Genomic DNA, 25014 nt, shown 5'->3' with positions numbered 1-25014 from the left:
ATTTATAAATTTTTCTCTTCCTTCTGCAGAAATTAGTCAATTTGAATTTAAATTTTCTCTAAGATTAGTTTAAGTAAACTTTATTATTCTATTAAATTACCCATTTAATCTAGGTTTTAAATTTTTTTATTTGAATATTATCAGAAAAAATATTCTAATGTTTTGTGAAATTTATTTTTATCTATGAATTACGTTCTCCTCTAATCATTCTTTAGGCTTTGATTTCATTACTTTTATTCCTTGATTTAAATAGTGGTTTAAATAGTGATTTGCCTTTTTTATGTTCTTTTATCAAAGAACATTATATATTTATTTATTTTAATTCTGCTGTATTTTTTGCTCTCTAATTCATTTAATATTGATTTCATAATTTAAGTCCTTTCTTTTGCTTTATCTCTGTTTAATTTATTGTTATTACTCAATTTTAAAAATTGAATGCTTAATTATTTTATGTTGTTTAAAAATCTATATAGGTCCTTAAAGTTATGCATTTTTTTCCTCTGAACACTGACTTAGATGTATTACAAGTGTTAGTCTATATATTGTTTTTATTTTCATCATTTTCTAGAAATTCTTCAACTATGTTTTGTATTTTCTTTAAGATTTTTTTATTAACATATTTTATTTTTAAAGTAGTTGTAGATTTACAGAAAAACTGAGCAGAAAGTACAGTGTTCCCATGTACCTTCCTCCCATTTCCATTATTATTAACATTTTGCATTAGTGTGATATATTTGTTACAATTGATTAAATAATATGGGTATTATTATTATTAACTAAACTGTCATTTACATTAAAGTTCCCTCTTTGTGATGTACAGTTCAATGTTTTTGACAAATGCCTAGTGTCATAAATTCACCATTACAGTATCATAGAGAATACTTATACTGCCTTAAAAATCACCTATACTTCACCTATTCAGCCCTCCTCTCTCCCTCTCCCTATAGATCTTTTTAATGTCTCTATAGTTTTGTCTGTTCCAGAAAGTTATATAGTTTGAATCATACAGTGCATAGCTTTTTCAGACGGACTTCTCTCACTTAGCTGTTTGCATTTAAGATTATTCCATGTCTTTGTGGATTTAATAGATCATTTCTTTTTATTGTTTAATAATATTCCATCTTATGCATGTAGCAGAGTTTATTTATCCATTCATCTACTGAAGGACATCTTGGTTGCTTCCAAATTTTGGCAATTTTAATAAAATTGCTATAAATATTTTCATACATGTTTATGTATGGACATAATATGAATCAGATTGCTAGATCTTATGCTAAGACTATGCTTTGTTTTGTAAGAAGTTGTCAAACTGTCTTCCAAAGTGACTGTATCATTTTGCATTCTCACCAACACTGAATGAGAGTTCCTATTGCTCCACATTCTCGCTAGCATTTGGTGATGTCAATTTTCTGGATTTGGGTGATTCTAATAGGTGTATAGTTGTATCCTATTGTTGTTTTAATTTGCATTTTCTTCAATGACATATGATGTTGAGCATCTTTTTATACACTAATTTGTCACCTGTGTATCTTCCTAGTGAGGTGTCCATTCAGATCTTTTGCCCATTTTTTAATTGGGTTGTTTCTTATTGTTGAGTTTTAAGAGTTCTTTGTATATTTTAGATACAAGTGCCCTAGCAGATATATGTTACTTGCAAATATTTTCTCCCCATTTGTGGATTTCTTTTGATTATTTTAATTTATTCCATTTGACTCAAAATTTCTTTAGCATCTAGCATGATGCCTGTTCCATGGAGGGTCTTTAGTGGATATTTCTGGAATTAATACAAAATGATTAATGTATACAGAAAATAGGTACAGAAATATATGGTCTTATATACTAGATTATTTCTCTCCATTGCAGAAGTAGGAAAATAAAAAAGGAAAAAGAAAGTAATAACTCTGAAGAATACTAACGATATATGAAAAATAACTTTTAAAATAAGGTAAAAGAAATGGGAATGTTATTAAATTCCTTTCCAAAATTAAAATTATAATGAAAACTGTGTTGATACTTGACATTTTAAAAATAAGCTCTGAATAAAGTTGAAATTGTTAACTTCAAAAAATGTATGCAGTATTTTCTCTCTACATATGTTTTCTGCGTTCTATGCATGGCAACACCATGCTGTAACACCATCCATATTTTACACGTTACTCTCTTTTGCTTATAAATTCCTTACTTGTTACATCCTTTAACCATCAGAGACCTTCCTAATTTTTCCTTAAAGAGTCTAGGAAATGCTCCTTTCTCTATGAAATTTTCTCAAACTCAGTGCAATTAGTCATTCTATTGTCAATATTTGCTAACAGTGTGTGAACATTTCTCTCAGCACTTTTCTTATTTTATTGCAAATATTTGTTTACCATATTGTGTCCCCAAATAGTCCATTTGTCCTTGGAGGGTTGGGACTACTCTTATTTTTCTTCATAATCTATCAGCATTGGATTAAAAACTAGCACATAGAAAGTTCTCAATAAATGTTAATTAGATATATAATTCAGTGAAAAATATTTTAATTAAGATATTTTTCTTTAATATAGTAACAACTGCTTAATTTTTTAAAATTTTAAAATTAAAAGAAATATAGTAAGAAATAAAGCCCATGACTTTGGATTTTTAAATTTTCTTTTACACCCAAACATCTTTTTAAAAGCCTAAGGTTTAATACTGAAACCTGGCAACAAATATATAAAATCTTTTAAATGTAATTGTTAAACGCAGTAGTATTTTAATAAAGAGAATCAAAACTGGCAAAATGTAATGACAAATGTTTTATTTTAATAGGCAGGTGGTGAAAAGAAAGTTATATTTATTGGCTATATTTTATGTCAGGCACTGTACTAAGTATAAAGCATTTACTTTGCACAACAAATTTGTAAGCATTATAATCACTATATGCAAGGAAATTCAGACTTAGCAACAAAAAACGAGTTGCCCAGTGCATCATACATGTAGAAAGACACAAAAGAAGGTCTCTCACACTCTTAACACCATATCATTTTGCTCCCAAACTGCTTTCATGAACATTATATTTAATTAGTTTTCCATTTAAACAATATTACATTTCATAGGGTAAGAGATTTGCTCAAGATACCATAATAATAACTAAGAGATATAGAACTCAATTCCTTTCATTTCATAGCTTCTGGATATTCCATTTACTCATTACTAGAATAGGAGAAATATAAAATCATTAATATAGAAAACAGTACAATGATGACATACTTGTATTAAAATGAGGAAAAAAAGAAGTGTTTACCTGTGTGTGTGTTTCTGGAAACTCTTTATTAAATGGTTAATATGTATTCTTGTTCATTTTTACTAGTTGTGTTCAAGGAAAGAATAAATTATATGAAGATTTGACCAAAAGCAAAGAAAAACCCAGCAGGCTTCATTGAGATTAAATGTTTCTCAGAAGCTCATAAGTGAATAAGTCAGATCATTGTGGTCGTTTATCTGTAGTTGATTGCATCCATTTATCAAACTTCTTTTGTTTCCCCCACTTCTTTTTTTTTTTTTTTTTAGTAGAAGTCCACTTCTTACCCAGTCAGTGATAAAGTAACTTTACATGATGCTACTTTTCTTTAAATAATTTTCTTCTCTGACCATTAGTGCTTTCTTCATTTCTTATATCATTGTTTCTGATCATTCATTAAGCAGTTAGCAGTTTTAATGATAAAAAAAAAAAAGAAAACTAAAACTAGAGAAGATGGAAGAAAGGAAGGAAAGATACATTGTAGTAAACTCATCATCTTTATACCACGTTTGTCATACTAAGAAAGGAGAATTTCTTAAAACATGTTTGGATGTCACCAATAAGATTACTTGTAGGTTTTTCTAGGAATGATGATAGTCTTACCTGTATATTCATTTACAGAGTTGAACTGTGACTACATGAAGATTAATCACTCAATTTTTATTGTAAGAAGGGATTTAGAATTTATATTTAAGTCAATATAGATATTTGAGATTATAGATGAATTTTCTATTATAATTATTGTATATTTATGAAAAATGACTACAGATTACATGTGAAATTATAGGGATTATTATAGTGTAGTTATGGAAAAATATGAACATTTTATGGGATAGTCTTCATTTAAAACTAAAATTTCATATCTGAGAGTTTAGACACTGGAGATAGACTTACTCATACTGTAGAATATCAAACTATGCACTTTTATAATAGTAAATGCTACCAAGAATAAGCCTTTACTGAATTAAGAAGACATAATATTTCTAAGTTGCTAAGTAATATAAAAGAAATTAAAGCACATGCAATAATTAATACTGGTTTTATAATTCTGTTTAACTGTTTGTAAAATGTCTAATGTATACAGTGAGTTAACTATAAAAATAAACATATGTGCCGTAATTGAGTAAAAGTCAGTACATATCGTAAAAATAATTTGAAATATGGTGACTCGAATGTAAATTTTTGCCAAAGATGTCTAGCCTTAAATCCCATACAACTTTTCAATATACCTATACTGTTTTCCAGAGTTTTCACAGCATAGACATAACATTAGCCTGATGTACATGTTAAAAGCATATTTGAGTAAACATTTCAACTTGTACAATAAGTCAAAATAAACACAGAAATTGATACTTTATAAACAGATCAGGATTGAACATGAGATAATTCTATGTATCTAATAGACTGAATGATTTTACATTTTCATGGACAAAATTACAAACATGCTAGAAAAAATACTGAATTTGAAGTCAGAATTTTGGGGTTTCCATTTTCGTATGTCCAATCATTAGCTTTTTACCTACTTTAGCTCTCTGAGAAACTTTCTACGCTGTGACTGCTTTCCCTACTGGTCCATTTCTCTCATTCTAAACATGTCATTATATTTCCCATCCTTAGGAAAACAAAACAAAACAGTAACAATTATATCTACACTCCAAAAATAAAACCGTTCTCAGATTCACCATCTACACTTTGGAATAGACTATCCTATTGTTCTCTTCCTCTTCTTCCCTAAATTTATTTTTAGACCACAGGTATAAAAGATTGAGTAACCATTTTCATTAGTGTAAAGCACTTTATCACCATCAGTAGAATGCCCCTCTTGTTTTAATATTTAATATTAATTGTATTCCTTTTATATCCATGGATACTCTGATCCCCATTGGCATTTACTTAAACACATATGTATATATTTGAAAAACGATGTGCCCTTGCAAAATGCATACTTCTGTTTTATGTGTATATTACACATGTTAAGTATATGTAAATGGCATTTTGCTATTCTGTCCTTGTTATTCATTCAACACTATGTTGTGAATGTGTAGCTTGTTGCTAATTACATCTAGCTTGTTGCTTCCAACTGTTGCATAGAATTCTATGGTGACATTTACCACATTTTCTTTAACCAGTCATTCAGAGATGGGCATCTAGGCTAGCTCCTACTCCCTACTACCACAAATGATGTTACATTGAACATTCTCACACTTATCCTCTCATGAATCAGTATCAGATGTTTTCTGGGATGTATATTGCAAAGTGGGATTTCTAGGTCATATATTAATAACATCTATCCAATATTTGACATTATATAACTTTTTGCCATTTTTTTCTGGATGTGAAATGACATCTCAATTTAAATAATATTTCCTTGAATGCTTATCATCTCTTGATACTTTTTAATTTTATCACATTGAGTTCTAACTTCAAACATGTTCTATTTGGTAATTCTTTTTCCTTTTAATGACATCATGGGAAGATTTCAGAGCTTTCTAGTTGAGAAACTAAAATAGCTTATCTGAATATTATTCATTCTGTTAAACAGGGGGAGCACCTCCAGAGGAAAAAATACATAAAACAGGTCAACCAGACTAGTTTCCTTGTACATGTATTCTCAAGTAAATAGAAAAAAAATGATATCTGCTGAGGGGAAGAGAATTTATCATTAAAATGCACTTCATAGGATGACTCTGCCTAAGAATAACCTGCATTAAGTAGAACTTAGGCTCTCTGAGACTTGATACCCTAGAGAATTCTGTGTAAGCTATGCAATCTCTGATATAAAATGGAGATGTGTCATAATTGAAATTCTTGCTGTGTGAAGCAAGCAAGCACTCTACAAACTCATTAGGAACCTAATCTCTCCTGTGCCAGAGGTGCATATCTGACATGGAAAGGTGGGGGCCTGGGGAACTGCCTCAGTTTCCCAGACCTCTTTTTGCTTCACTGCACCTCTTGCTTGCCTATGTCCTTGCATTTATTTAGTAAAGCTTGACACTCAGTGAGATCTCTGATTTTAGCTGACTGAACAGTCCGATCCTGTATTTAGCTCACTAGTCACTTTCTGTTATTAAATGTCTCATTTGATAATTTAAGTACATTCTCAAGCATTAAAACTTTCAGTCTAGTTCAATTTAAGATATCAATCTCACATCCAATTCAAAGCTTCCAAATCCAGTTTGAAACTTGATCTTAAGCTCAAGAACCTGCAGCAGGAAGAGAAGCACAAGCTACTCTCTCGTTATTCCTTCTCTCTCACTGCCTCCATCCATTCCTGCGCTAGTGGCTCTTCTATAAGTTGGGATGAGAGGTTAAGGGATCATGTAAACAGGTAAAATCCTTATAAGACTGCCGCTACTTTAATTGAGACTTCAATGAGAGCTCTATCACAGGCATTTAAATGTTGCTCTTTCTAGGATCCCCTTCTTCAATTCACATTTTTGGGAGGCCTTATTAAGGCATAGAAAGACAGATTCCTTATGTGGGAAGTGCATTTTCATGAAAGTTGACTTCTTGTGATCCCATCCCTCAGGGCTCTTGCTACTGGCAACTCAAGCAAGCCTTGCACAGGGTCTGCAAGACAGCTCCTTGGTGAAGTCTGACATGACTATGAAGAGAGGAGACTTAATTGATTATCTGCTGAACCTTACAGGCTTATCTGAATGAGCCCTCAAATTATATCACACAGGAAATTGTATTTCCTGTTCACAAAGTGCATCAATATCCACAGAAAGAACTACTACTTACACCACATAAATGAAATGCTTTTTCCTATTTTCTATTAACTACACCCATCATACAACTCTGTAAGAAACACAAGCTTCAGGGTAGGGAAGGGAAGATGACTGAAAGAGTATAAAGAATAAATCATGCTCCCATACTTTCTCTTGGGAAGGATGCTAAGCCACAGTTCTACTGTGAGCCCAGAATAAAATAAGTTGTTGTATTTGCTGTGAGATTAAAGTTTGACAGAGTACTGGACAGGACTTTATAATATCTGAAGATAAATAGCAATCACCAAAATTAGACCAATTGCAAAACAAAAATAAAAGGAAATCTCTGGGATTCACTGAGATCATCAAAGAGTAGATGTGAGAGAACTGGCAGAGCCTAACTGAACACAGGAGTAGAATAAAAATAAAGCCATTGCTTATTTGTGCCCCATTAAAGTCAACTCATTCAGTGCATCCATTACATACGTGAGTCATTTGGGGTTCTTGTCTAAATTGTCTCTTTATAGCCTCCCTACATTTTTCTTTTAGGTTTTCTGGGATTTTTGACTTCTCTCTCAGCCAAGTATTGTAAAAATTATCCAGTCACACATAGCTTTACTATACATTTCCCATCCTCAAATATATTAACACAGCTTCTATTTCTTCCACTCTATTAAAGCTGTTTTTCTAACATGGATCCCTGCATGCGTATTTTACTGAGACTCTCTAATGCTGTTTAATGGTCAGTTTTTAAACTCTTTGTTCCTTCTAGTTTAATGACACTATTTTGTCTGATTTTTCATCCCCAGTCCTTTGTATCCACTTTTATACTTGACCCTTAAACACCGGATCTCCAAAAGAGTTGTAAACTAGTCCACTGTACTTCTTTTTCTTTCTCTTTGTTTGTTTTAATTTACTCTCCTGACTGAATATTCCATCAATATGCTAGTGATTCCCAATGCCTCTCTTTAGCCCTCAACCTGCATTTCTAACTCATCTATTTACCTGCTTATAAGTCAGGTCTGTATGTCTCAAAGATGTCTTAAGCTTATACAGTTCAAATTATAACTGAATACTTATTATGATGTCACTTAAACTTCATATATATATTTAATGGCATATATCTGTTAATTTAATGGCAAAAATTTATGCCAGGTACATGAATCCGTAACCCAGGGTCTATCCTGTAATTCTTCATCTCCTCCCACTTCCAATCAATTATCAACACCTCTAGAAAACTTCTCTGAAATGCCCTTCCCCTCTTTGTCATCATATCACACCATACATGCTTTTATTTTAATGCCTGTATTGGAGTTGACCCATTTATTCATTTGTCTCTCTCATTAAAGTATATGCTTATCCCGGACAGGAATTCTTAGGCACCTCTGTGGTATATTACCTAGCATAGAGTCTGCAATCAAAAAGTATATGTTCCATATGTATTTTCTGCCCTGAACTGACTTCCAGTTTGCAAAATAGTTTTCTTTTACTTGCTTCTAACATTGATAACCTTTCACTGGATCAAAATATCATTCATGTAAAATATTTTATAAAGAGAAGTATGATGTGCCCTTATTAGCTGTGGCTGACCATCTGAATTGCTTTGTGAAAGGACGTATAATAAACAAACAACAAAAAATTGATCACTAAATTTAATTTATAAATGTTTTTTCCTTCCTTTTTAAACATATGCAGTGCCAATTTTTATAAAATTATTGATTCAATTAGGAGAATGCCACTTTATAGAGAATATAATTAAAGTACAAGAATACTTCACAGAATTGCCATAAAAGTAAATTTAACAAGTTCTCTCTATTCATTTCCATTCTGACTGCATATGTACTATTTCCTTCCTTTTGCATTAACCTAAGTCCCTCCCTCACAAACAAACTCATTTGTCCTTGCTGTGCACTGTATCTATAACCAGTTTTTTACTTCTATTTTCTACAAGATATATTATTTTGTTTTTTACACCTACTACTGGTCTCTTTTTACCTTGCTTTCACACTCTTTCTCATTATAAGCTGGCAGCTATCCTCTTGGTCTTTGTTCTCCTTAATCATTTTTGTAGGGTTTAGCAATGTTGACCATTTCCTTTTGGACATACTTCCTTCTTATCCAAATATTGTTCTACTCAACTGCTCATTCTGTCTCATTTTCTCTTCATAATAGAGAAGGTAATAAATTTCCATTGATTTATTCAGTCAGCCAACAAACATGTATTAAATGGCTCCTGTGTGTCAGCACTTTGCAAATGATAATAAAACACTTATTCCCAAAGAACTTACTATTTGGATGGGAAGACAGATATATAATGAATTCAAACAGTGAGAGGAAGGCATTCTAAATAACATATAAACATCTAGAGGGTTAAATTTAATTTTGACCCAAAAAGCATTAAAGGAAAAATTAGATACCATATACCAAGAAATATGGTGAGAATTTCCTATCTAATATTTATTCCTTTGTAAAGCAATGGAGGAATAAATTCAACTATGAATCATTGATAGAAAAATCGGAAAATATAAGTCAAGAGAGGCTAGCTTTGCATCCTCAAAAGATATTGCTTTAGAAATTCTTATGCTAATTTTCCACTTTTGTAATGAATTTATGTTTTAAAAATAATCTAGTTAGTCAAGAATTATATAATATTTAAATAATGTTTTTCCCCCTCTGATACACTGTATACCTAATTCAAGTGCAGTAGTCTGCTGTAGCACAAAGTTTTTATCATGGCTTTTGTGATATTTCGTACTGATAGGATGTCTCCTGTCACTCAGAATGATCTTGCACAGTCTTTTGAGGACTCATGCATGTGAAAAATAATCCTTCGTGACAGTTTCCTCCAATTTAAGACAGCAATTTCTTCCACATCTGCCTGTTTTATTGATAAACGTCATTGGTGAAAGGGAATTGTCTGCAACCCAGTATAGATGAAAATGAATAGTACTGGAGATTATAAATGTAACCTTGCTAGAGAAATTATATCAATTTGAGACATATTGTCTCTTGAAGGTAGACAAATACTAAAGAGCTGAACCATACAGTTTATGAAACAATTTATTTTTGTCATCTCTTTCAGCAAAATCAAAACCAACTTTTTCTTTCTTCCTTCCTTCCTTTCTTTCTTTCTTTCTCTCTTTCTCTTCCTCCCTTCCTCCCTCATCCTCCCTCCCTTCCTTTCTTTCTCCCTTCCTTTCTTCCTTCTTTCCTTCCTTCCTTCCTTCTCTCTCTTTCTTCCTTTTTAGTGCCGTACATGTTAATTACTCTGTGCCTCAGTTTACTCATGTATAAAACTGGGACACCAATCATACTTCACACAATAATAATTTTAAAAAATGAAATGTTTTCAACAGTGTCTTTCACAATAGTAAGTGTTATTTAAGTGTTGTAATATTATTTTTTCATATCCTTATCAATTTCTTATGAAACATTCAAGTATAAACTTCTGTACCTTATATTGTGAGTCAAGAGCTATGATTCCCTCTCTTATGCTATGTGCAGCGGGAAGAATTCCCCTTAGAACTGTCAATACCCTAATCACTGGAAGCTGTGAATATGTTACCTTACATGGCAAAAGAAAATTTGCAGTTGAGATTAAGGTTAAGGTTCTTAAAATAGGGAGAAGATCACAGATTATCAAGATGAGTCCAATATAATTACATGAGCTCTTAAAACACAGTAAACTCTCTTGGTGTGGAGTCGAGTGAGATGAAGTAGGAAGAAAAAAAGAGAGATTTCAATCACAAGAATATTGCCACCAAGACAATTTTCCCACCATCACTACACTATTGAATCTCAGAGGCAATAAGATGAGAGAAAGACAGAGGGAGAGAGAGATAGTGCAAGGATAAGAAGGAAGAAAAGGAGGGGAGAAGGAAGTAGTAATACAAGAAAAACAATAATAACTTATTTCAAAATAAAGTAAGACTGTAGAGACATCACTTAAAATAGCAACAAAATTAAAAAATATTTAAGAATGAATCTAACAAAAATTACACAAAACACGACTGAAAGAAAATTGAAAAGCATGATTGAAAGACATAGTAGATTTTCATTTGAAGCAAAACAAAACACAATAGTGTTATAACAAATGGTCTTCAAAGCTAAGTCTCTTATGAGAAACACAAAGAATGGAAGGCAATTTTTCACACTGTCTAGAAATCAAGACATATTATAAAATATACTAATTAAAATCTAGTAGTTTTATACAAAATTATGGAAATAGATTAGTGGACTAGACTACAGAGTCAGAGGACAAAATATACATATATTTTGCTCTAATTTGAGAGAGGAAGCCTTATAAATAATCAAGAAAAGATTACTTAGTAAATTTTCCAGAAGTTAGAAAAACTAAATATATGAAAAGAACACATTGGATATCAAATCACTCAAAATTATATAATCATGATAACAGTTAAAACTTAGAGAAAAATTTCTTATTTTGGTATATGGATATATATCTTAAAAAACAAAAAGCAAGTATATTAAAGAACTGATAAATTTTACCATATTAAAAATAAATATTTTGTGAAACAAAAGACATTCTAAATGTTCAAATAAGCAAAAGACGAATGAGTATAAAAATGGGTATAAAATTAATCAGTGTAAAATTATGACAAGCAATTTATAAAAAAAAAAAAAAAAAAAAAAAATGATCAAAGGAAGAGTTCCTCATAATCATATAATGAGATTCTGTGGAGCAAAAAGAGAAAAATTCCTTGATCTACAAGTATCAACATGGATGTGTTTTCATTATGTTAAATGAAAACAGCAAATTTCTATGAGGCAGGATAATAGGACAGAACTTATGTGAATTACAAATGTTCATAAAAAGTATCATCATAAAGTTTATGGCTATACATATATTCAATATATAGAAATATGCACTGGAACAATATATACCATTTTTTTTTTTCCTGGAAATATCTGATGGGGGATGGAGCAGGGGAAAAATACACATTAATTTTGAGTGTTGTTTACAACTTGTGTCTATAATATTAGTTTCTGTGCTTTTAATGTTTTGAAAAAAAACAAAGTAAAACACGTGGGGAATAATCAATCAGGCTTTTTGGCTCTTTTTGCAACATTGTATTTGTTACCAAACTCAAACCTTCCATCACTTTCTGTATCCATATTATTTTGTCCCAAAAGCTCTTATCTCATTTGCATTCAATTTACTTATAAGAATTTCATCATACCAAATTATTTTTCTTACTGACAAATTTGTAACAGATATAAAAAGATCTTATTTGACTTCTACTAAACCTAAGTACAATAAAAGTATTATATTTAATATTGATGACTCTAAAGACATGTCCGTATTAATTAGATCAAGAAACTAACTTTAATACCAGGTATTAACTTAATATTGAATATTTCCCAGTTCACATGAACCTGAAACTCATTCTGTCTAGTTCCCCCTATATTTCTTAGAGTTTAGTTTGTAAGTGCTTATTTTTAAGTCCATTAAATAGGGCTCTTTTGTAAGTTCAATTTTGATAATATTTTCCAGGGGTAGAGACATGGCATATGTATAATGTGTACACTGACATATAAACAGACAAAACTAGAGGTCTCATAGCTTCACTTTAAAAACTTAGTGACAACACAGAACACAAAGTATACGTGCACAGCCATCACAGGTTGACCAGTATAGGCCCTAATCAGACACTCCCTTAAATACAAATGTCTCTCAATGGCATATGCACGTCAGAACCAACTGGCCCAAAAGAGCACCCCTTACCCAAGTGGTGCCTGGTGCCCACAAATGATTCTCAATGGCAGATACACATCAGAATCAACTGGCCATAGAAGGAGGCTGCCTGGGCATGCTCCAATGGGAAAACCTGGTCCTGGAGCTTGTCAGTTTATTCAAATGCACGTTCCCATCTCCACCAACTGAAAGTGAAAAGTGGCAGCTGGTGCTGAGCAGGGGAGAGACAGGGAGCATCCCAGGAATGAACAGTTTCGGCTGCTGGGACTTCCCTGATAATACCCGACTCTGGCCCGACTAGCCATAAGCAGCTGGCTCTTCATGGCCAACCCAGCTTGGTGCCACAGCTGGCAGCTTCAACCTAGGAAGCCCGGAGGAACTGGATGCTGCAGGAGTGCAGCCCCATGTTGGATGCCATGTTACTAAACTCAGGTCCAGCTGCTTGTCACTCAAAAATCCATACCCGAGAGGCAGTTGTTGGTAGAAAAGAAGGTTGCTTTTAATCAGAATGCTAACAATCTGGGGAGAAGGTGGACTTCTCTGTTTCCCCCAGAAACCAGCTCTGAAGATTCTGCTCAGCCATGAAAGTTTTAAAGGGAAAAGGGGAATCAAACTTGTAGCCATCTCCCTCTGCATACAGGTTTGTCAACTCCTTGTGATCGTTCTTTAGATGCTATCTTGTTCACACAGTTTGTTCGGGAGATTACTGAAGGGGAAGCTAGGGAAGAGATCTGGTCACCTGTTAGTTATTCTTCATTTCCACTTCTTTGATCTAAGTAAAGAACCAACAAGTTAGGCAAGGTATTGTGTGATCAAAAGATTTGACAAGTGTTCTTGGGCCGGAGATAAGGAGAGCATGGGGGTCCCTGGTTTAAGGTTAGTTATAATATAGCTTTGCTAAAATAAGAGAAAAGGGGTTTCCTGCTGAAGGTGGTTTCCTGCAAAGAGCTGCTTACATATTCTCACTAAGAAACATTGCAACACATTTCAATTTTCACCATAAATTTAGAAAAAGTTTGAAGTTTAAAAACTTTGACTTGATTTTTATGAGAATATTTGTATTTACAAATTGGCTTAGAATTAACTCTTCTTGTTAACCACTGAAAATGTGGCATAAAGCAAGCAAAACTGCAATTTACATTTAAAATACACAATGCATTATTCAATTGTACTCTGCCTTACATTTCTAGAACTTCAAAAGGTGGTGGGAGCCTTATTTTATTCTCAAATAGAAATCCAAAAAATATTTTAGGTGTGCAGACTTTTTGTTCATTGATTGATTCATTCTTTTTTTTTTTTTTTTATCCAGGTGGTGCATATATATTGACCTAAGCACATTGCTAATCTTTGGAAATAAAACAGTGTTTCGAAAAGTACTATAATGACTTCTAGAATTCTCAGTTATTTGGAATTTTTTTCCATTTTATTTAGGCATAGAGAATGATTGTTCCGACTAATGTTGAAGATCTGCTTGGAAAAGACCAGAGAAAATTTTTACTGTGCCAGGTGAGAGGGTTTGAGGAAAAGAGGTATGTGAGTAACAGCAAGACATATTGGCAGGTCTAAAGTTGGCAGATCTATTAAGTAATACATTCCTGTTGATTACCAAAGAAATCTCCCTTTCATGTTTTAGGTACTGCTTGTTATGCCATCAAAATGACCCTGTAACTACGGTTTGAGTGAAATAATATTTGTAGATAGTCACACTTAATTATGATAGAAATAAATGCATCATTTATGTTTCTATAAGTAGATGAATAATAAAAATTTTAAAGTATAAAATTTTATATTTTTTACACTTTTATTTCACAATAACCAGAAACCTGACTTATCCTAGCCAACACAATTGCAAAAATTTAATGTGTGTGTACTTATAAAATGTTAAAGTCATGTTTAAAACAATTGTAATCATTTGTTCTTGACAATGAAAAGTCATAATCACTCATTTTGACAACACAATGATGGGTTCCTTTTATAGATCAGTCAGATGGTCTAAGAACTTAAGGAATTAAACTTAAATGACTTACATTTAAATACCATTTCTAAATCATAGACCTGCTCAGATTGTTTTGATCAATCTTAACAATGAAGCCCTAATGCATAATTTAGATATTTAAAATGTGTCAATTTTAAAAGCTGAATTGAACAGAAATGTTATTTAGAAATCAAACAAATCTCTCTCACTTAAAATTGATGCAAAATAAACTTCTCTTAAAAATGCCCTTAGGGCTTCCCTGGTGGCGCAGTGGTTGAGAATCTGCCTGCCAATGCAGGGGACACGGGTTTGAGCCCTGGTCTGGGAAGATCCCACATGCCGCGGAGCAACTAGGCCCGTGAGCCACAACTACTGAGCCTGTGCATCTGGAGCCTGTGCTCCGCAACAAGAGAGGCCGCGACAGTGAGAGGCCCGCGCACCGCGATGAAGAGTGGTCCCCGCTTGCTGCAACTAGAGAAAGCCCTCGCACAGAAACGAAGACCCAACACAGCCAAAAATAAATAATAAATAAATAATAAATAAATTTTTTTAAAAAATCTATTGTCAGATGTTCAATTAAAAACAAAAATGCCCTTATATTTTTTACTATATGTTAATGCATGTAGATAGTTTTATTTGCTATGATTTTTTCTTTTATAGAATTATATTTCTAATAAATATAAAAGTATTAATTATAGGCTTAATTAAATTATCTAGTGATATTGATTAATTACATATTTTAATATCCCGTTAAACTTTAATTGCCAATTTACCTTTCTAAAAAATTTGAATTTTTTATTGGCTAAGAAAGGGACATCTTTTATGGGCAGTGGACAACGAGGGGACCATTGAATTACTATAATGCTTTTAAGCTATATACTTGTAAAATTTTGTCTATATTCTGAATAATCTTACAGATATTTGTTTTGCTATTTTTCATATGTAGAGGTAGCTGTGATTAATCATTTTTTCAAAGTAAATTCATATTGTTTCCATTAAATTAAGTACATTCTAAATCAATGAATACTTAGAGCATAAACAGTATCATGCGATCATCTGAAAATACTTAGACATAAAAAGCGTTCCTCACATTGGATAATTTAGAAGATAGTTCTGCCATTGTTTGCTCATTTTAAGAATTATTAATGTTGTTTAATTTTTTCAATGCACTCTAATTTTTCATGAGACATTTTATTGTGATGTCTCCATTAAAATTATTCTCCTGCTAAAGAACCAGAAAAATGATTATTGTAATATTCTCTCAAGACAGCAAACATCTAATGAGCAAAATTTATTTTTACTGGCAATGATAAATTACATTTTAAAAAGAGTTTCTGAGGGAGATAGGATATGTAGATTGACTTAATTATATATTTAGTCAATCTAAACAACTATTGTTTTCATGTATAGCAAATATATCTCACATTTAGAGCAGACAGAAATGAGTATTAAATTACTGTTATCTACTACTGCCATTATCGTATTTTGCCAGATTACATTATGAACAATATATGGCGTTAAGACTTAGCTGAGCAGAGTTCTGAAGTCTAGCAGTGTGATTCATTCTGTTACATGCCTTGCTCTGTATATATATCATCTGAAGTTCATGAATAGAACTAAAAAGAAACAAAATTCTAAAATAAAATATGTTCTTAATATTTAGTCAACTTTTATAACAATTAACATGTGGCTGTTCCTTCACAGGGTGCATTCCTATGTCAGGTGTAGTAAACATTGTGTGGTGAGGCAAGATAGTAGTCACTGATGTATTTTTTAGTGTTCTAAATTTGGTAAGAATGGTTTGCCTGATTTAATACTGCCAGATTTTTTCCATTATATCCATGACATATGATAGTCTGGTCTGATAATCTGATATTTTGCTAGCATTTTTCTTCAGTTTTTAAAGATTAAGCCTCTTATAGTATTTTATCATTAATACAATCTATAACCAATCATGATGTCTCAATATAATTATCTCCCTGCTATTAGGCTAAAATCTATTTAACTGGGAAAACCTTTCCTAATTAATAGGGCAATATTTATTTTTATACCAAATGAGGAACTGCTTCTCATGAAACAAATTCACATAATGTGTGTGTGTGTGTGTGTGTGTGTGTGTGTGTGTGCATGCCGTGGTATGCTTTGTAAATTTGCAATCTTTTCAATCGTGTGACATACAGCTACTTCATAAACGATTCACATGGTGCCCAGAGGTATAGTTAAAAAGGGCAAACTGATGTCATGAATGCTTGTTTGTATAAAGCTCTATTAATAATAAATTAGTTCTCTCTTCTAGAGTCAGGATATAGTGCCTGTGTCTAGTAAATGGTAAGCATAAAATCGGGCAATTCTTTACAAAGAAAATGTAAACTTCCAGAAATATATATGTATCCTTTGGCTCTTTGTAATGATTGTCTCAGAATAATAACAGTGAAAATATAACAACACATTTAAAGTAAGTTTTCTACTGTATATTGTCGGAAAATAAATAGGGAACCTCCATTTTCTATTTCAGCACATTGTTCTTTTTATTTTTAAATCTATGCTGGTAAGATACTACTACAAATTGACCCACTGTGCTAAAAATATGCTATGAAAAGAATAACAAGAAAGAAATTTTATATTTAACCTTCCATTTAGCGGACTTCTTATAGCTGGATGAGCTTATAGTGTGTCTGAGAGTCATTTTCATAATGTATTCCTTTATATGCATATGTGTAGTAGTTATGCTATAGCTATAAAGTGTTACACTACTCTTTTTTTTTACCAAATTTGAATTATTTTTACTTAGTGTAACATGAAAATCAAAAGTACTTAAGAAAAGCAAAACTTCTGATTAAAATAAGTGAATTGAACATTAAGTTCCACTATGTCTGCAAATCGCCAAAATGACCATAATGGAGTTTTTAAAGGTATTTCCCACAAAGACATAACAAAGGAAAGAACAGCAGTATATATCTTGAGATCTGGTTTGACGTTAGATGAATGGAAACTGGGCTTACCTGAACCAAAATCTCTAATCTAAACAAAACAAACAAAAAAGAAAACTAATTTATATCATAAATACGTCAGCAGATTGAAGAAGATATGAGTAGGGAGATGTGATGGAGGAATAAGCACGATAGGATTATGTGGCAGTCTTAAGAAAAAGACCAGTGTATCTACCAGGTTAATTCTACAACCCTGAATGTTCCTCTACCCCTTGGGAGAAGTCTGGAGATTTAATCTCTGCGGAAGGTGAGAGAAAATATTTCTGGACATCAAGCACAATGAAGGACCCAGACTGGACATTAAAGGAATGTTTACAGAATGTATAGACCACTACTTACTTTCCCCATGTGCTAAGCACAAAATTGGTAACCAGGTGGTTTACAATGCATATATGATATTGGAATAGTCTCCTCTCTGAAATGTGATGAACCCAAAAGAAAATTCATAAAGAGATTCTAATGGAGTGTGTGTATGTTGGATTGATGGGGAATGGTCTTTTTCAATCAGATTCTTAGTTTTCTATCACAAATACAAAGTGACAGGTAAGGATCACCACACATTTAAGAAAAAAATAATCTAAGGAAAATATCTTGAGAAAATTATCTAAAATTAAATGCAGAAACAAAAGAAAAATAAGAAACAAATGTAAATTGAAGGAAACAGCTTAGATAAAGCTGGAGTAATCACACTTAAAAGATCACCAGTAATATTTTTAGCCTTTTGAGTATCCCTAATAAAAGAAAAAAATGCTGTAATAATTATTTACCAAAAAAAAAAAATAGAAGTTAAAAGTATGATGGCAGTAACTAATACTTAGTAGAAATATTGGAAGAAAGATGTGAAACAACCTCCCAGAAGGAGAGAAAACAAAAGAAAATTAGAACACTGGTCTGGAGAGCCAATAAATGTTGTTTGTCAGAAGAGGGAACTCAGAGGCAATGCAGTCTATTTTCATTAATATTTGAACGATTCCTGCATGTTTCAGAGAGAGACAAGGCCCACAACTCTTGTGAATTGCTGATCCCTGGAAGGTGATAGTGAAGCCTTTGATTTACTCTTTAGTTAGAGCAAGTGAAATCACTGATTCCTTAGAAGCTGAAACGTGTATCTTAAACACATCCCCAGTGTCTCTGATATTTGGCATTCAATTCTGTGATAATCCATAGAAACTAAGGGAGCCTTCCAGAGCTTTCACCTCAAGATGCTGAAAGAACAAAAGGCATCCCTGGCTGGGTAGTCAGGACTTTCCAAACAGCTCAGAAACAAAGGTAAAAGGGGAACCTTCCAGGCTACCTGGGGAGGCACTATTCATTCCATCTATCTCCAGTGGTAGATGAATATGTTATAATCTTTTTTCTGACTTTTTCCCTTCTAATCTATTTCACTTTGAGGGCTGAGAAAATATGTTAAAATTTAGGTATCCCCTAGGCATCAAGAATATCACTGGACTCATTTTTGGCAGGTTATTATGTATATATTTTTGTAATTTAACCTGACAGTCAACAGTTTTCTTCCATTCAATGGTCCCAGTTTCATGTATGCTTGTACTCTGTAAATTCTTGTCTGTAACCTCAGCAAGGTCGTTTGGAAGGGAATTAGAGATAAATTTTCATGCTACACAATAACCACTTATTGATTTGTTTGGCTCTAGTAAAAAGAATATAAAACTGTTACATAGGAAATGATCCCAAACTAGTTTCCAAAAAGTAAAAAGTTCATATTTTAACAAAACTTTGAAATAAAAGAGTAAAAAGAATCACTTTACTTTTGATCTTGTAAAAGTATGCATCTTCTTTGCTTACATGATATAAACTCTCCTGGTATGTGTATAATATGTTGAATGTAGTTTTAAAATAACCTATAATATAGGTGGAGAATATTATGAAATTTACTCAAAAACTTCCTAAAACTCTTTCTTATGCAATGTTAAAGGCATAATGTGGAGGACTGCCACTTCCAGCCACAATGAAGTAACAATTCTTGCCTGAAATAAATAAAAATCCAGGAAAAATATATGGAAAAATTGTTTTTAGAAACAAGGTAACAAGCAGCACAAGGCAGTGATCACTGAGAGAGCGAAAATAAGCAAGGGGAGCCCAGTGCCTGTCTCAGTTTATTGCCTGGAAGAGTCCCAGATCAAAGCACAGGGAGTGGGACCTCAGCTGTTCTACCCTGGGGTCACCGGAGTATCTTGTGCACATGCACATCCAGCCAAGGATGTGAGGGGGTTTATACTCAGAGCTTTTGTATTCACATTATATGACACCTTCCTTTCCAGGTTTCTCCCCCCAGTGACAGCTCTGAATCCCTCTGACACCTTAAGCCAGTGACAATGAAGATTTCCCAGAGAGCTCTTACCACCCCTTGCTAATCAACTGGAGAGTGGTGTTAGGGGCCAAGCCACATAAATGTGGACTTCACCCTCTGCAGTTCACTTCTTTCAAGGACTGAACTCTCCCAGATTCTGTGTGATTTAGGTCATTCCAATTCCATCAAATAACCATTTTCTTTTTTGGTCCAGTATATAATGGTCATCAAAGTTAGAGCTGAATCCAAAACCAGTCATGTGAAATTACTTTTCTCATAACTGTTTACACATGTTTCTCAACTTGAATTGGAGCATATATATAAAAATACAAGTATCTACTTATATTCATTATAAAACATGGCAATGCTTAGCAGTCTACCATCTAGTACTCATACTGGAAACATACAAACTCATTTAGTATACTGGAATCTCAAATATTTCATTTTCTGATCATATTTTTTGTACCCAGGTACATTGCTGATGAATAAGTTCATAGTTATGGTCTCATTTTATAATCTTTCATAATTTTAAGCATAAAAGGTAGCAAGCAGAATAAGTGACATTTCCTTCTGTAAACAATCTTTGATCAAGCTATTCCCTATCTTGTTCATTTATTCGAATCTAAACATATTATTACCTGTCAACAGTTAGTATTCCAGTTTGAGACACAGACAAATAAATACAAAAGACATGAACGTATAAAGTAAGCGCTATATTTATTTTGGGACTCATCCATGTTGCTGTGTGTATCCCTAGCTCTGGCTCTTTGTTGCTGAGCCAGACTGGAAAAAATATATATATATACTATAAAATTCCAGTTGCACAAAATTCTATAAAACACAAACTGATGGAGTCACAGACAGCAGGTCATAGTTGCCCGGGGGTGGCGGATGCAGGAGGGAGGGATTACAAGGGGGTATGGTGGAACTCTTGAGGGAGATGTGCATGTTTACTGTCTTGATTGTGGTAATGGTTTCACTGGCATGTACATATGTCAAACGTTTATCAAATTGTGCACTTTAAATATACATGGTTTATTACATGTCAACTATAACTCAATTGAAAAATTTAGAGTCATTAAAACATTAATGATCCCCTAAAAAAAAGTTAAGTACATATTGAGATGAATGCCATTGGGGAAATACACAAATATTATGAAAGGTATGCCCCTTCTTCATGCAATGTTCAGAGACAGCCTCCTGGAGAGCGTAACATTTAAGTACAGGCATGAAGATGAGACAAAGTCACTTTGCTACACTTTGATGGAATGTTTTCCATGCAGAATGAACAAACTATGCAAAGACAGACTATAGTGACCTGTGTGACCAGATTATGATGAGAAAGTAGCATGAGATGAAGGGGAAAGCTCAACAGGGACCAGATCATAAAGATCCTTATCTCTATGGTATGGAATTTAGACTTTTCTTTTAAGTATGAGAAAGAAAAATCTACTGGATTTTTTGTAAGGAAATATGATTTAAAATTTTAAAAATAAAGTCATTCTGTGCTAAATGGAGAAGGGAGTATGAAACCAGCAGAAGATAAGCAGGGAAAAGTTGTTTTCATGGGTGGTTGATTGGAATTTTGCTGATTGGGGAGGTGAAGAGAAAGTGAATTAGATTAAAAACATAGATTAAAAATATAATCTGAGAGTACAAGAGATTTAAAATGATAGATTGAATGTATGTGGCTGATGAACAAGGTAATTCTTTGATCCCTTTGGAATTCACGATTATTACTATAATGATGGGGGGGTTTGATTAGGAAGTTGGTTATTTCATAATCCATCTGATTATAAGAAGCCATATTTATCATGCATCTTAAAATAACTTGATAAGTTTCTATACGTTTTAGCAAATTCCTCCTCTGCATTTTAAATATGGCACCTAAACCACAGTCAGGGCTGGTATATAGCTATTGTCTTGTACATTTAAACCACTTGTGTAAATGTTGAATTTCAATATTTCTATACTGGTTGGTCACTACTCCAAGTCCTGATATGCTCCATTTTCCTCTCTCAGGACCTCTAGATTTTCTTGTGATCCAAAAATTAGAGGACTAAAACTTAGCATGGTAGGAAATGTCCAGAACTCTGCTCTAGTTTTATGGGTTAGTTCCTGTGTCTACTCGGAACGCTAAAGCCCAAGCCATGTATTTTGGATAGTACACGAGACCAGTTCTTTACAATTATTCAATTTTTCTCTAGATAAAATTTCCTAGCTATATTCATTACACCTTTTAGAGCATTTTTCCATCTCTAAAAAATATTGTTCTAATATTTGTATTGTGATTACATTACATATATAGATACATTTAGAGACATTAAAATTCTTTACAAAATTGAAAATAAACCAATTTTACCCTAGGTCTTAAAATAGAATTTTATAATTTTATTTATGTAAGTTCTATACATTTCTAAAGAAGTTTATATTTCTAGATTTTATGTTTTAAAAATATAAGTGGGAATTTTTAAAAAATTATACTTGCTATGTGCTATTAAAATTTAAGAAAAATATTTCTTTTCTCACGTTTATTGGTACAACTGACCACCTTACTTAAATCTCAGAATTTTCCAGTGGTTTTCATCTTCCTATGCTTTGTGCTTAGTAAATCAAATAATTTTTTTAATGAGTAATGATCATTTTTTTCCTTCTTACCTATATTTATATTTCTTGTGTATATGTTATATACATCAGAGTTTCAATTAAATAATTATGGCTTCTTTCTCTGCAACTGTAGAATTAAACTCCTTTACTCCCCTCAAATCAGATATGACTATGAGGCTTGCTTTGAACAATATTTATGCATGTCAGAATGGTTAGAAATATTTCATTATGCCCCACCTAAAGAACACTATACAATCCTGCATCCTGCATGTATTCAATATGCATTATGTCTAGAAGAAATTCTACAAAAATATGCTAAATATGATTAGTATCAATCCCTATTTTCAGCTCAAAGGGATTTTCCTTCTTATAATTTTTCTATGAAGAAATGTACTTAAATGATCTGATTCAGAAAATAAAATTTGATGCCATTTTTGCATATATAATTAATTGTGTGTATACATACATATATATTTCTATTTAAGAAAACAGTAGTGCTTAAAATTAAGCAGAGTTGAATCAAACAAGTATATCATCATATACATATGCTTTATGTATGATATACATCCCCCACACATGCACACTTTCCGTTGTATAATAAACTCCTTGAGAGAAAAGTACAATTACTTATTTTAAAATTTTTCTTTATATATCACATGCCTAGTATAATATCTAGTTTAAGAAATACTTCTTGACTGAAGTTCTAACTGTAAATGTTACTGTATATCTTATAGTTTCTGCAATATTGATGGTCAAATAATTTGTGCACTTAAAATATGAAAGGTTGTAAAACTTGCCATTGTTTAAAAATTAAAAAAAAAAACATTTAGTTTTCTCTCCAGCCATAATAAAACAACGATATAAGCAAAGCTCTAAATGACTACATAAATGTGTATAATTCTTTGCTTATAGTTTAATAAGTACTATTATTATTTCATGAGGCACCGTTAACTTTTATGGTGGTTTTTCTACACATATAAAGTCACTGCCCATTTGATGTACTGGGAATTCTTATTTTAAGATTAATATAAATAATTGCATGCACAGAGCTTTGGTTATTTTTTTGTAAGAGCATATTTTAATTGAGTTTGAATGCCTAGGCAAGGAAATAATAATTAGAATACCAAACATAAAATCAATCATCCTTATCCACGACTGTTCATTTGCGCTAATCTTTAGGATTGGAATCATTAACAAATAAAATATATATCCTGAGCATGAAAACCTGAAGGCAATGGATTTATCCCAAGTCCAGTGGTCTTACCTCCTTTTATTTAAATTTTCTTGTATAAAGCATTGCATAAAACCTGGGAACTTGCCTGCCGTGTAACTATTCTAACTCCAAAGCTAACTTTGCTCTATCTCTAGATATTTAGAAATAAAATGTTCTTTACAAAAGTTGTCAGTTTAAGGTAGAAAATTAATTTCTTCCTACTCTATGAAATAAGTTTAAGGAGTGTAGCTAATAATTTTTAAAAATGTGATGTGATACAAGAATGATGTAAAAGAAATGAGATGAGTTATAAGGTAATAATAGATGAAAAGTGGTGATAAATATAATTTGTACAGCAAAATAGCTAATACCTGAATCATAAGCACTCTAAAAATTATAGTTAAATTATAAGAAGAGTAAAAGTAATGCTATTAATTTACATAAATATATCATATCTAGAAGACATCCATTCCATATGTCTGGAAGTTACCAGAAAAGAATCTTAAGGGGGAGAATATACTCATTCTCAGATGCCTTATGGATTATTATAATCTCATTTAAAAAATAACTGGCAACTATCTTGATATTTTCAGTGTGAGGGCTTTGGGAGGGAAATTAATTATCATGTTATTTCCTCCTACCTTCCTTTTAATGCCTAAAATCCAAAAATCATACTTCCACCTGTTTCAGGGTTCTCAGCTGAAAAGGCTCATGGAATGGATGCCATTGATGATATGGCTCAGCTCTCTGTGATGCCCAGACATTGTGTGCTGTATTTTTAATCTTAAATTCCTAGCAAGGTAAATATGAATGTTCAAGGTGAACCAATCAATTGGTTCTGGGAGACCAGGTCCAAAATCAGGAATATGAGAGGAAGCCATTACTGTGAATACGGCAGACTTTTCCAGCAATTACATACTGGCTTCTTCTAATACATATCCATGAGTCTTTTTCTGACTACAATCTCACCTTGCATCATAGTTTCCAAGTCGCACCATTCTGCAGATATTCTGGTCTCCCAGTTTCTTAACCATATGCAACTATTTTCTCAGCTGTGGGCTTGTCACTTGTTTCTTCTAACTGGTATATGTCCTTCTATGCTTCTTGCCACACTTAACCTAGGGGATCGGGGGGGTCTTTTTCTGCATGCTGAAATTTCACAGGTAAATTACTCTGTTGAAATTAGCATCCTCCCCCTGTGTGGTCTTTCATATCACCCTTTAATCATCCTGCAAA

This window comes from Eubalaena glacialis, chromosome 5 (genome assembly GCF_028564815.1).
Source record: "Eubalaena glacialis isolate mEubGla1 chromosome 5, mEubGla1.1.hap2.+ XY, whole genome shotgun sequence".
In the NCBI taxonomy this organism is placed as follows: Eukaryota; Metazoa; Chordata; class Mammalia; order Artiodactyla; family Balaenidae; genus Eubalaena; species Eubalaena glacialis.
Note: the sequence above shows the minus strand (reverse complement) of the source record.